The 12,243-nt window shown below is 46.8% G+C and overlaps 1 pseudogene; it reads right to left on the reverse strand.

Annotated features, from left to right (window-relative positions):
* Window positions 1-6,578: 6,578 nt before the first annotated feature.
* On the reverse strand, window positions 6,579-6,696 carry LOC135052257 (5S ribosomal RNA; annotated as a pseudogene).
* Window positions 6,697-12,243: the final 5,547 nt, after the last annotated feature.

Here is a 12,243-nt window from a genome sequence, read left to right on the forward strand (position 1 = left end):
ATCGCCTTCATCCCTGTGCTTACTTTTCCCGTAAATTTTCGCCTGCCGAGATGAATTATGACGTGGGTAACCGGGAATTGTTGGCTATTAAGGATGCACTCGAGGAGTGGAGACACTGGCTTGAGGGGGCTAAGTTTGTGGTCTCAATTCTCACTGACCATAAGAATCTGGCATATTTAGAGTCAGCGAAGCGTCTCAATGCCAGGCAGGCACGATGGGCTTTGTTTTTTGCTCGCTTTAATTTTTTGATAACATATCGCCCTGGGTCAAAAAACATCAAGGCTGATGCGCTCTCGCGGAGTTTTGCTCCAATCCAGGAGACCACCGAGGAGCCGTTGCCCATTGTTTCCCCATCATGTATTAAAGTGGGCATTACCCAGGACCTCTTATCATTAGTCCTTAGAGCACAGGAGCAGGCTCCTCCAGACCTTCCGGTAGGTCTTTTGTTTGTGCCTCCTAGGTTAAGACAGCGAGTGTTCCTGGAATTCCATGCCAAGAAGTCGGCAGGTCACCCGGGTATTGCCAGAACTCGGGAGTTGCTATCTAGGGCGGTGTGGTGGCCCTCGGTGGCTAAGGATGTGGATCAGTGGGTTCGGGCATGTGACATCTGTGCCCGAAATAAGACTCCTAGAGGGGTTCCTGTTGGCCCATTACATCCACTCTCTATCCCATCTAAGCCATGGACCCACATTTCAATGGATTTTGTGGTGGACTTGCCCAAATCCTCGGGGATGACAGCCATCTGGGTTGTCGTTGACAGGTTTTCGAAGATGGCGCACTTCGTTCCACTGGTTGGGCTGCCATCAGCCAGACGCCTGTCTGAATTATTTATGCTGCATGTTGTGCGTCTCCACGGGTTGCCACTTGATGTGGTCCCTGACCGCGGATCCCAGTTTGTGGCCAAATTCTGGAGGGCATTTTGTTCCGATCTCCAGATTTCTGTCAGCTTGTCGTCAGGCTACCATCCGCAGTCTAATGGGCAGACTGAAAGGGTGAACCAGTCCTTGGAGCAGTTCCTCAGGTGTTATGTCTCCAAGTGTCAGACTGACTGGGTTGCTCATCTGTCCATGGCGGAGTTTGCCTATAACAACGCGGCTCACTCTGCTACAGGGATCTCTCCCTTCCTTTGTGTGTATGGGCATCATCCTAAGGCCAATTCTTTTGACCCCCTGGACTCCACGCCTGGTGGTTCCTCTGTGGTTTCGGTCCTTAGAGGTATTTGGCGGAAAGTGAAGAAAGCCCTTGTGTCTGTGTCATTAGTGACCAAAAGGGTTTTTGATAAGCGGAAAAGACCCTGCAGCTTCAAATTAGGAGACTTCGTCTGGTTGTCTACCAAGAATTTGAAGTTGAGACAGCCATCTCATAAGTTAGGGCCCCGGTTCATCGGCCCTTATAAGATCACCAGGGTTATCAATCCGGTGGCATTTCAGTTAGATCTGCCCCGTTCTTTGGGTATCAATAAAACATTTCATTGTTCCCTTTTAAAACGGGCGATTAGTAATCCTTCTTCCAGTGGAAGACCTTCCCCTCTTCTGATACGTGGCCAGAGGGAGTTTGTTGTTGAAAGGATTCTTGACTCCAAGGTGGTTCGGGGTCGGCTGTCATTTTTGGTGCACTGGAAGGGGTATGGCCCGGAGGAGCGGTCGTGGGTGCGCAGTTGTGATCTTCATGCCCCCAGACTGATACGCTCTTTCTTCTCGCAGTTCCCCGATAAACCCGGTGGTAGGGGTTCTTTGACCCCTCGTCAGAGGGGGGGGTACTGTTAGGGTCTCCTGCCCTGTGCTGCCACGTCGTCATGGCAACCGGGAGACAAGTGCTAGTGGAGTAACCTGAGCGCAGCTGATACTCCGGTTCGGGTCTTTTGCTGTGCAGTGGTTATAGGCTCTGTGCACGGCAGGGGATCCGGTGCTGGTTTTTGTGCTCACAGTCTGTGAGGTCTGAGTGGGGCGTGGACAGCACCTGCTTTATAAGGCCTCTTTTCAGGGTAAGCAGATGCTGCTGAATCTCTGTTGGTTTGTCAGTTCATGAAAGTTAGCCAGTACTGTGTAGCTTTGTATTTGTTTGTTGCTTACTGCAAATAGGCCTGGGGATTTGGTATTACACTCTGCCAATCCAGACCTAGCAGTAAGACTGGAGTCAGTCGTTTAGCTTGCTGGGGTTCTGTTATTACTCTGTGAACTTAGCAAGTTTGCGGCTGTATTCTAACACTTGCCTGTCTAATCCTGTCTCACTGTGCTAGGTGTCAGGGGTCAGTTTAGTGGCAGTAAGCTTAAACCTGTGCACTGCAAGTGAGAATCAGGATTGTGGAGGCTCTCCTTGTGTCTATCATTCCATCTCTGACCAAGGAGTTTACTGCCACACCCGTTGGTAACCCTTTAGGGTTTTGCTGTTGCCCTTAGCAACAGCATTTCGGGTTCTCTACGTATTAAAACACAACATCTTGCTTTTTACATCTGAGCAGTTCTAATACAAGGGAGATACCCAGTTCCTTAGCCTTCTCTGTTCACTGTGTGTGTATTTTGTTACCCTATCACCTTCTGTGTACGTTTTGTCATATTCCCCAGTTTGTCTGTGAGTCCATTTGTTTTGCATTACAGTTCAAACACCAGTACATTCCTGCAGACACTGGAGTGCATAACAGTTCTGACACTAGTACTTTCCTGCAGGCACTGGTGTGCATAACATGTTCTTGGGCCTCTCCTTTTCTCTCTCTCTATACGTCCTCTTTAGGTGAACTCATTAGTTCTTTTAATTTCCAGTATCACCTCTATGCTGATGACACTCAAATCTACCTCTCCTCCCCTGATCTCTCCACGGCTCTCCTCACTCGTACCTCAAACTGTCTTTCTGCTATCTCTTCCTGGATGTCCCAGCGCTTTCTTAAACTCAACTTGTCTAAGACTGAGCTGATCATCTTCCCACCCTCCCGCACAACCTCACCTCCCACAATCTCATTATCCATTGATGGCACGACTATCTCCTCTAGCCCCCAGGTACGCTGTCTTGGTGTAATCCTTGACTCCTCCCTCTCCTTCAAACCACACATTCAGCACCTCTCACAAACCTGTCATTTTCATCTCAAAAACATTTCCAGGATCAGACCTTTTCTCACCCAGGATGCCACTAAGATCATTATTCACTCACTGATTATTTCCAGACTGGACTACTGTAATCTCCTCCTAACTGGCCTCCCTGACAATTACCTCTCTCCACTCCAGTCTATCCTCAATGCTGCTGCTCGGCTCATCTTCCTCACCAAACGCACTACATCCACCTCCCCTCTCCTACTAGCCCTTCACTGGCTTCCCTTCCCCTTCAGAATCCAATTCAAACTTCTCACTCTCACTTACAAAGCTCTCACCCAATCCTCTCCCATTTACATCTCTGACCTTATCTCCCTTTACTCTCCCACCCGTCCTCTTCGCTCTGCTAATGCACGCCGCCTCTCCTGTCTCCTGATTACTTCCTCCCACTCCTATCTCCAAGATTTTTCACGTGCTGCTCCCTTCCTTTGGAATTCTTTACCTCTCCCCCTCAGACTCTCCACCTCTCTACAAAACTTCAAACGGGCTCTCAAGACCCATTTCTTTACCAAACCCAGCCAAATCTCATCCTAATCCCCTGTTCCATGCTCTCTATGTACCCCATCTGTGTCACCCCTGTCTGTCTACCCCTACCCCTAGAATGTAAGCTCTCACGAGTAGGGCCCTCTTCCCTCATGTGCTCACCCTTTTCTTCTTTAATAATTCTCAACTGCCCAAATCACAGTTTTTGGGCCACCTGGAACTTATCTCTGTCATTTACTGGTGTAGTTATGCTTAGTTACCCTGTACTTGTCCAAAATTGATTTCAACTGTAAGTCACTGTTTTGATTATGTGCATATGTACTATGTAATTGGGCGCTGCGGAACCCTTGTGGCGCCATATAAATAAATGATAATAATAATAATAATAATGATGAATAAAGTAAGGTGAAAATTAGGGATGAGCGGGTTCGGTTCCCTGAAAACCGAACCTGCCCAAACTTGGAGATCCCAGCCAGGCTCATTTTTGCGCTCCTGGCTTGAATGTGAAAACGAAGCAAAAAAACGTCATCATCCCGCTGTCAGATCTTGCGGGTTTTGGATTTTATATATAGACCCGGTGATCAGCGCCATCTTCACTCCGGACTTGGAAAATGCACAGTAAGGACGTGTTCCTTCTGTGCTGTAGTTAGAGAAGAGTGCAGGAGAGAGCAAAGGGGGGCAGGAGAAAGTAGAGGGGTTGCAGTAGAGTTGAGTTAACCTGGGGTGCTGCTTGTGTAGGTGTGCTGTCACTGTGTTAGGGCTCTGCATAGTAGTGCACTGCATATAGCATACTGTGGCTGTTTATAGGACCAGATATTGTTCTCTGTCTGTATGGGGCTGTGTATTGCCATAAAATACTGCTATACAGTATATCCTCTTTGTGTTATCCAAAGCAAAAAATATATTTCTATTGGTGCGTCACTCAGCGACTACTAGTACTGCGGCTGCAGTACACTACTGCTATATATATCTCCTTTGTGTGTGATCCAGAGCAAAAAATATATTTCTGACTCATTTGTGCGACACTTTTGCTCTACCATATGAAGAATATGTATGTTGTTGTCACCATTCGAAGAATGATTGCTGATTATTTCAGTGATAACATCCAAATAGGCATGTCAATACTGGCAGGAAAAAGAAGCAATTTGGAGGCCCCTGCTCAAACTGGCTTTGTTTTAATTAACTTGCCCAACCTCAGAAACAGTTTTTAGCGCAGCCGAGAACCTTGTTAGTGATCGGTGTAGGAGTTTACTTTCCCAAAATGTGGAAAAGATGATGTTCATCAAAATGAATTACATATTCCATGAGGAAGACCTTTACCAGCAATTACCTCCACAAAGTACAGAGGGACCTGTGATGGTGGATTCCAACGGGGACGAATTTATAGTCTGTGAAGAAGAGGATGCACACACTGATGGGGGTGAGGAATCAGATGCTTATGACGACATCATGCCTTTTTAAAGTAGGAGTGTGCACCGGGCCATTTTTGGGGTTTTGTGTATTGGTTTTGGATCTGGATCTCCTTCGTCTTTTGGATTGGATTTGCCAAAACCACCCTTGCGGGTTTTGATTTTGGATCTGAATTTTTTTCGAAAAAATCATCAAAACAGCTAAAATAACAGAATTTGGGTGTGTATTTGTTCCTACAGTATTATTAACCTCAATATCATTCATTCCTACTCATTTCCAGTCAAATTTGACCACCTCACTGTTCACAATATTGTTCACCAACATACTGTAAGGCCAAAGCCTGGCTGGATAAACTAAGCAAAAGAGCAGAGGCACAAACACAAGGCAGTTATTTCTGTTTAAAAATATTTTACAAATTAGTACTGTATTAGCAATAATCAATCAGACCAACTCACAAGTACTATCAATAGAAAACAATCCAACACAGAAATTTCCTGAGAACCGTGTGTACAATATCATTGCTCTAAAGTAGTTACCAAAACAGCAAAGAAAGAAAATCCAAAACCATGTGTAAAATAGCAACAGCAGACATTGATGCCCCCTACACAAGTGCAAATGACCCCAGAACTGGCCTATTCTTTGTGCCCAGTCTGTACCTCCCTCCTAGGGGCCCTGGGTCACTGATGACTGACACATGTAATGGCCAGCTCAATCAGCCTTTTTGTTGAGCAGCTCTCCAAAATCTCCCCAATCGCAAAAAACAGCATTCCGTAGTACAGTGCGGAATACTTTGGGGCACACAGTTAAATATTGACCAGGTTACCGTGCTGGTCGGATACAGTGCAGGTTAGATACAAAGCAGGTCAGATACAATGCAGGTTACAGTGTGGGTCAGATACAGTGCAGGTGGATACAAGGTAGGTCGGATACAGTGTAGATGGAATTCATTGTGGGTTGTATAAAGAGCAGATTGCATACAATGCGGGTCGGATACAGTGTGGGCCGGACACAGTTCAGGTTACAGTGCAGGATGGATGCAGTGCAGGTCGGAGTGCAGGTTGGATATAGTGCATATTGGCTACAGTGCAAGGTCGGACACAGTGTGAGCTACAGTGCAGGTCGGATATAGTGCGGGATACAGTTTGGGTCGGATACAGTGCAGGTCAGAGTGCGGGTTGGATACAGTGTGGGTTGGATATAGTACAAGAAAAGAAAAAGAAGGAAGACTCTTGGTTGGTGCACTCTTGAAAAAAAGGACGTATGTCAGTATGTATAGTGATAGAAACATAAATTTTACTTTTATTAAGATCGATAAAATCTAGTCCCCTAACAAAAATGAATAACCCGTGTGAACAATCCTAGGTTGAATTGTTCTGCGCAACCTGTGTAGGCTTGTGCTATTCTATGCTAGTTATCCTTATTATTCACATACAAGGTATTGGTCCAATTATATCGGAAAAAAACATCAGAATCACAATCCTTATCTGTGCAGCAATAAAAGTGAAAGGGCATGTGGGTTGGCTGCCAATGGTAAGTGTTGGAAGAGAGTAAAGCAACAGAGTGAATCTGCTGTCAATGTTAGACCAGTGTCCCCAAATCTCCAGCCTACTACACCGAGTATTCCCAGGTGGTCTCCCGCCTGGTACTAACACAGCCCTATACTGTATAGCTTCCATGATCAGATGAGATTGGGCACATGCAGTATGGTGTGATAGTAGGTCAAAGGAGTACTGAATGCCTCCTCTCCAGAATCATTTTAATGAGAGTTTGTGAAAAATGGAGATATTGAAAGGAATAGAGCAGGATCTGCTGTTGGTGTTAGGCAGTAGGGTAAGCCTACCAGTTGGAGAACTGCCGTAGGTAAAAATACTGGATCACCAATGAGAGTCCCTGAAAAGGAATAGGGTTGGATATAGTGTAGGCTATAGTGCAGGTTGGATACAGTGCGTGTCGCATACAGTGCGCGTAGGGCACAGTGCAAGGCAGATACAGTACGGATTGCATACACTGTGAGTTGTATATATTATGGGTCAGATACATCATGGGCCGGATAACGTGCAGGTTACAGTGCGGGTCAAATACAGTGTGGGTTGCATACAGTGCTGGTCAGATACAGTGTGGGTTGTATACAGCGTAGGTCAAATACAGTATGGGTCAAATACAATGGGGGTCGGATACAGTGTGGGTTGGATACAGCGTGGTTTTCAGTGCAGGTCAAATACAATGTGGGTCGACTCGGATAGTGTGGTTCACATACAGTATATACACACAGATAAACAGCGCTTCTTAAAAAGGTGTGTCTTTTTTTATTTTTACCATAAAAATGAATTCATCAATTAACAATAAAATCACATCACAAGTACTGGTCAATCGTGCATGAAATCCATATATAATCCAAAGTACAGATATTTCCAAACATCAGCAGTAATGGTATTAGTAAGCAAGGTTTCCAGAATTTATTCATTGGTTAGTCTCTGGCTTGTTAGTAGTGTGCAGTCCTTTGCAAGATATTAATTGCTGATCATGCTCTTTCCACACACTGATATCACACACTTGGTTAGTTGTACTTAAGCCTTACAACAATGTTAATTGGTTAGTGCAGCATGCTTATTTTTATGTTGCAATGGCTTATATAAAGTTATCAATTGATATTAGTGCAACAGCATTGCCTTTTTATCACCTGCTTAATTTGGTCAAAGCTCGATCCCTCATTAAAATACAGTGGTTCCTCCCGGCTCCTGGTGCTTTTATCCCATTATAGGTGCCATATCTGGAGTGTCCAAACAATAAGTGCAAATACCTGCAGATATGCATTAAGCCGTAATTAATCAGACCGGTACCGGACGAATGTAGGGGCCTCTTACGCATTTCTCCGCCTCTAACAGTGTCAGCGGCTTCCTCAGAGAAGTATAGCTCTTTCTCCGTGTTCCCGTTTAAGTAGCTGACTTTTTCCGCATATGCGTGCGCATTGCGTCCACCAACCAAGCCTCATTCTGGGGTGGAACGCATGCGCATGTGCATTCTGATTTTACCGAACGTCTTTAGATAAAATGTCCGCTCCTCAACCCTCGTTTTGGAAATATCTCTAGCATACAGCACAGTACAGGTTACAGTGCATACATCACAGGTTACAGTGCAGGTCGGATCCAGTGCAGGTTAGATACACCAATAGTGCACTTACTGTGATAGAGGGTCCTCAGTGCGGGGTTGTCAGCGGTGTTTTCAGTGTGGTGGTGCTAGCAGTGTCAGCAGTGCAGGGGTGCCAGCGGTGTCCTTAGAGCGATACTGTCAGCAGTGCAGAGGTGTCAGCTGTGTTCTCAGTGCGGTAGTGTTGGAAGTGCAGGGGTGGCAATGGTGTACTCAGTGCAGTGGTGCCGGCAGTGTCGGCAGTGCAGGGGTGCCAGCGGTGTCCTCAGTGCAGTGGTGCCTGCAGTGTCGGCAGTGCAGGGGTGTCAGCTGTGTCCTCAATGTGGTGGTGTGGGCAGTGCAGGGGTGCCAGTGGTGTCCTCATTGCAGTGGTGCCGGCAGTGTCGGCAGTGCAGGGGTGCCAGCTGTGTCCTCAGTGTGGTGGTGCCGGCAGTGCAGGGGTGTCAGTGGTATCCTCAGTGTGGTGGTGCTGGCAGTGTCAGCAGTGCAGGGGTGCCAGTGGTGTCCCCAGTGAGGTGGTGCTGGCAGTGCAGGAGTGCTAGCAGTGTCCTCAGTGCAGAAGTCTTGGCAGTGTCCCCAGTGCAATGGTGCCGGCAGTATTGACAGTGTGGGCGGCGGTGTCAGCAGTGTGGGCGGCGGTGCTATTAGCATTGTGGTGGCATCCATCTTGCCCATTGTAGCTTATGGGGACACGTGTCTGAGCCAAAACCTCAGGATCCGACAGCGGGATCCTGAGGTTTTGCCTTGTGTTTGGATCCGAGTCAGGCAGGGAGATCGGATCGGATCAGGGCCTGGATCTCAAAGTTCGGTGGGGTTTGGTTCTCTGTGCTCATCCCTAATTTAAAGTACTAAAGCCAGTTTGTGCACTGCCCATTGGGAACTTGTTTTGTGGGGGTCCAAACAAACTAATCATTTCAGCCACAAGTGACAGTGCCTGTCACTGAAATGATTGGTTTGTTAAACTGTGCTTTTCCTGTTTAACATATACAACATAAGCGTGGATGGGAGGGTCCAAGGACAATAAATCTCAACAGTCTGGGAAAGAAAGCTGCTTAATAATTAGCGATAATTGAGGTGACCCATCCAAGTGCCTCAAAATGGAAGACTTACATAATATGAAAAGGTATCCTGTCAACAAGATGACATTCAGTATGTCAACAGGTTCTGAATGTCATTTGATTGTCAACATGGATTTAGTTTGAAACCTAATATGATGACATAGGTCAACATGGCTAAGAAATGTTGACACTTTCAGAATGTTGACTTTGACATAACACTAGAATGGCGACATATGTTTTTTGTTCAGTTTTAGGTTAAGGGTTAAGGTATAAGGTTAGCAAAAATAAGCTAAAAAACCTTATGTTGACATGTTAAATTCTGAATGCTGACAAGTAATACCACACCCAACAGAAAATCCTTTAAGTCCAGACTTATTGGGGGTCATTCCGAGTTGATCGCTAGCTGAAAATGTTTGCAGCACAGCGATGATGCAAAAAAAGGCACTTCTGCGTATGCGGCACAATGCGCATGCGCGACGTACTTTCACAATGGCCGATGTAGTTTCACACAAGGTCTAGCGAAGCTTTTCAGTCGCACTGCTGGCCACAGAGTGATTGACATGAAGAGGGCGTTTCTGGGTGTCAACTGACCGTTTTCAGGGAGTGTTCGAAAAAACGCAGGCGTGTCAGGAAAAATGCAGGCGTGGCTCGCCGAACGCAGGGCGTGTTTGTGATGTCAAATCCGGAACTGAATGGTATGAAAGTGATCGCAAGCGCTGAGTAGGTCTGAAGCTACTCAGAAACTGCACAATATTTTTTTGTAGCCGCTCTGTGATCATTTCGTTCGCACTTCTGCTAAGCTAAAATACACTCCCAGAGGGCGGCGGCTTAGCGTTTGCACGGCTGCTGAAAACAGCTAGCGAGCGATCAACTCGGAATGACCTCCATTATTGCTGTACCTGCACATGCTATGCGTATAGCTAAAAGAGAGCAACATCGAGGTTGATTTTCAGTTGAGAGCAAAGCAAAGTAAAGCAGGTGTCTTTGGGAGTAATTCAGAGTAATTTTGCAGCTGTGCAAACGTATAGTCGACGCCCACGGTGGAGTGTATTTTCACTTTGCAAGTGTGCGATCGCATGTGCAGCCGAGCGGGACGAAAACGTTTATTGCAGTTTCTGAGTAGCTCTGGACATACTCAGCCCTTGCGATCACTTCAGCCTGTCAGGTGCCGGAATTGACGTCAGACACCCGCCCTGCAAATGCCTGGGCACGCCTGCGTTTTCCCTACCACTCCCAGAAAACGGTCAGTTGACACCCGTTAACGCTCTCTTCCTGTCAATCTCCTTGCGATCGGTTGTGCGAATGGATTCTTTGCTAGAAGCATTGCACAGCAACAATGCTGTTTGTACCTGTATGACGCACGTGCGCATTGCGGTGCATACTCATGAGCAGTAGTAACCTGATCGCTGTGCTGCGAAAAATGGCAGTGAGCGATCAACTCGGAATGAGGGCCATGGTTTTGCCAAACTGCTAACAAATTTGCTGCTGCGATCAACTCTGAATTAGGCCGCTTGAACCTTGGCAAAATGATTTTGCAGTGCAGCATGTTGGGCAAGGGCAGGCATGTCAAACTCATGGCTCTCCAGATGTTACCAGCTGCTTGGTGGAAGGTATGCTGGAAAAGCATGCTGGGACTTGTACTTTCACAACAGCTGGAGGGCCATGAGTTTGACATGCCTGGGCTAGGGTAACCATACAACCCAGTTTTCCCAGGAACATACCGGAATTTGGCTCTATATAAAAGCATCCAAAAGACAGTCTTTGGGACACCCAAATGTCCAGGTTTCATGTGGTCAGATTGTTAGAGGTGCACTGTCTCTGATGTGTCTGTTTTGGAGCCAGCTAGTCAGCGGGTACTAGTCTCAGCGGCATACTCTGAAAGAGCAGACAAGGCAGATAGGTTAGCAGCCAGGTGCGGGCTTCACATGCAGCAAAACTACGGCTGCTGCAGGTGGTGGAGCTGGGGATGGCTGGCTGCCCTGCTCTTCCTGCCCAACGGGGACAGCAACAGGGCTCCTGGAAGAAAGCATGTGAATCTGGCCTTGAGTGTGACATGCTGTGTGATGCAATTACCTACCCCCGTGGCACAAGCACCCCCCCCCCCCCTTCACTGCAGTCACCAACGCCCAGCCCCCAACAAAACACTCTTCACTGTTAACATCGACATTATGAACATGCCAACATTCTCATGTCGATATGATTGATGTCGACATTATGACTGTGAACATTTGACACCCAACATTATTTAAGAGGTTGTAAAAATAAAGTTGTTCAGCAGGAGTGGTTCAAGGAAGAGGTGTAATCTTTGGGAAGGCCCAGCTCTATCACCATCAAATGTCCCTGGTAGGCTATGGGACTGTGCCAGAGTCTACTGAGCATACTCTGATCTCCAACACCATGTTTCCTAAAATCTGGGGGCATCTTTATACTGGTGGGTAATATTAATGTCTAGTAGAAATAATATCTAGAGTCAATACTATGCGGTGTCTCAATTCTTAATAGAAATTTTTACAACAGAGGTCAGACATTGAGGCTTTTTAGCAATGAAAAACTGAAATTTATAAACAATTCACCAAGTGCCCTATGAACACAAGAGATAAAGGTAATAGCAGAAATGAAGGATGCCTCCTGTCGGCGCAGCTTCACTGTGCCCGCAGGAGGCCCGCCGCCATGTTCCCAATCGCGGCAGTTGTGTGTGACGTTACGCAGCCGTCGTGATCATGCCCCCGCCACGCCTGCATTAGCGCCGGTATGCCCCCGTTTACAGGCCACGCCCCCGCAATGCTCCATCTCCGCCTAGGAAATGGAGCATTGCCGTTCCCCCCGCCCTCGCGAACACCTCTGCCTGATTGACAGGCAGAGGCATTCGCAATTTCTGTGAGTGCAGGCGCATGCGCACGACTGGTGCTCTGCATGCGCCTGTGGGGCAAAAGCAATAATTCCGATTGGCTCACGATTTGCGATCCAACCTAAATTAGCCCCATAGTCTGCAGCAATGTGTAAAGAGGTTATTGTCAACCTCATAAACATAGATAAATAAATAACTTAGTATAGGAATCAGT

The sequence above is a fragment of the Pseudophryne corroboree genome, chromosome 2 (genome assembly GCF_028390025.1).
Source record: "Pseudophryne corroboree isolate aPseCor3 chromosome 2, aPseCor3.hap2, whole genome shotgun sequence".
NCBI classification, from domain to species: domain Eukaryota; kingdom Metazoa; phylum Chordata; class Amphibia; order Anura; family Myobatrachidae; genus Pseudophryne; species Pseudophryne corroboree.